Raw genomic sequence first — 2,597 nt, forward strand, 5'->3', positions numbered from 1 at the left:
CCATTCCATTTATTTTTTCTATATGCTTCTCCGTAAACATTAACCCATTTGTTGACAACTTCATTAATTCGTTTTTAACGACCTTTCATTTGAGTAATTTGTTACCAAGATTTTCCAAGTTGTCCGCCTGATTTGATCCAACTATTTCCTTCACTCGTGCCAATATTTATTTGTTCTTTTGGTTTTTTCCACGATAGTCATCTTCACTAAAGATACAATATGTCGGCATTAAAGTGATTTGCATCAACATGCCATTTATCGCATCTTCTAGTATTTTATAGAGTTTAAGAATTATTAAGATTTTAAACGAAATTTGGATGCGAATGAGTCATCGTAGAAAAGAATTCAAAACGGCTTAAAAATGAAGAATTGAGATTGGATATAAATATATCAATATTATATTATATTTACAGAGAAAACTATGAATTGTAGTATTTTTTTTATTGAGATAATGTTAGTTTTTTTAAAGATGACAAGTTTTTACAAAATAACTATATAGGTAACTAGATAAACATGCGACAAAAGTTATATGGGTGATCTTTTGTGAGCCAGATTGTATGGGTGGTCACCAACATTAAAAACCTCTTTTTTATGAAAATTTAGTGATCCGTCATCCAAAACCTCCTAATAATTTGAAGAAGGATGTAATGGTCAAAGAAGCACAAATTGAGAAACACACTTCTAATTTTAGTATAAGAAGCGTTTGATCACAAAAAAAAAATATGAAATTGAAAAAAGATATAGATAAAGCACATAAAACTAGAAATAAAGAAAAACAATGGATAAAGGAGCTCCAAAAATCTATTTTAAGGAGATAATGAGAAACAAATATGAGTTAACAATAGGGATGTCAAATATGAGTTAACGCTTAACAAAGAAAAAAATATCATTAGATTACTTCGAATGACAAAATGAAGATAATGAGTGATGTGGTGTGTTTTAGCATGTTGTTTTTTTAGGAGGCGTACATGATAAGTTGTATAACGAGTATTATGTAAATTAGTTTATAACCTATGAGAATCATGGTTATAAAATTAATTAAATTTTTATAGTAAAAACTTAAAATTATTAATAAGTTATTTTAAATAAATTATTAATTTAAGAGATATTTTTTATTAGTTATGTGAAATTATAATCATTGATTCAAATACATATATAAAATTAATTTTTAATATATATTAGATATTTTTTATTTGTGAATTAATGAAAACAATAATTTAAAATTTAAAATAAAATCACATTAATGAGGAGGTCTAATAAATTTAAAATGGAAAACTAATAAATTGACCAGTGGCAACACATTAATTAAAATGTCTAATATGGTGACACATGGCAAAAGAGCTACTCTTTTATTAGTATAGAGAGAGATTTTTATTTACTAATTTAATATAATTTGTTTATTAAACGATTAAAAAAACAATGGATAAAGGAGTCCAAAAAATCTATTTTATTGCGAGAGGGTGGGTTAAGATTAAAATGAAGGAAATTAATGAAAAACAAATATGTGTTAACGAAGAAAAAATAATCTCGTTAGATTATCTCGAATGACAAAATAAAGATGATAGTTGTGTGATGTGTTTTAGGATGTCGCCTTTTAGTATAATGAGTAGCTGATAAGTTGTATAGTGAGTATTTTGTTATGTTTTATTCAATAACTAGGTGTAAGGTCCGTATATTACACGAGTTTCTTAAAATAAATAAGATAAAATTTTGAACATCAACAAATTATTAAAATAATACAACACATATAAGTGAAGACTTTATTGAATAAGTATGTAATTGAACCGAAAATACAAAAAAAAAATCATTAATGAAATATTCTAAATAAGTTTTAGGAATCATAAATTTCCAAATACTTCTTTGAATACAACATTAGATGTTTTATTGGTAGGGTTTCCTTCGTTGTCTAAAATTAATATTTTCAATCCGTCTTTGCTTTTAACTCTAGACAATGCAACATACAACTGTCCATGAATAAACACTGGTTGTCTCAAAAACAAACCAACCTTTGATAGCGACTGTCCTTGACTTTTGTTTATTGTCATCGCAAAACATATAGCAAGTGGAAACTGTCTTCGCTGAAAGGTGAAAAGAATCATTTTATCCGACAGAGTCAGTGACATTCTTGGAATAAACGTACGTTTTCCTATATTACTTCCATAAATTATCTCTACTTCTATAACACGCTTACCCAATGCTATAGCTCGCAGCCTTGTTCCATTACACAAACCGTATTTTTGGTCAATAACATAACCGGAACACCGACTTTTAATACCAATTTATGAATTGGCAAACCTCAAGGTCTAAGTCCATTTAGAATATTAGGAGAGTATAAAGATTCGTCAAAGTTAACGTGTACAAAATCAGATTGACCATTATGTCCTTTTTAACCTTCATTGCTACCATTTTTCATACCATTCAAATTTCTAAAAAGAGACTGAAATACCCTTTTATATTTTTCTTGGAAAACAAAACCCTTTTTAGAGACCGAAATACCATTACAGTCTTTTAGAAATTTCTAAAAAGAGACCGATATACCCTCCCTGACCCATGCAAAGCAGTTATGTTTTTAATACATGGAACAAATTCATTTTTCA

This window comes from Lactuca sativa, chromosome 1 (assembly GCF_002870075.4).
Source record: "Lactuca sativa cultivar Salinas chromosome 1, Lsat_Salinas_v11, whole genome shotgun sequence".
Taxonomy (NCBI): Eukaryota; Viridiplantae; Streptophyta; class Magnoliopsida; order Asterales; family Asteraceae; genus Lactuca; species Lactuca sativa.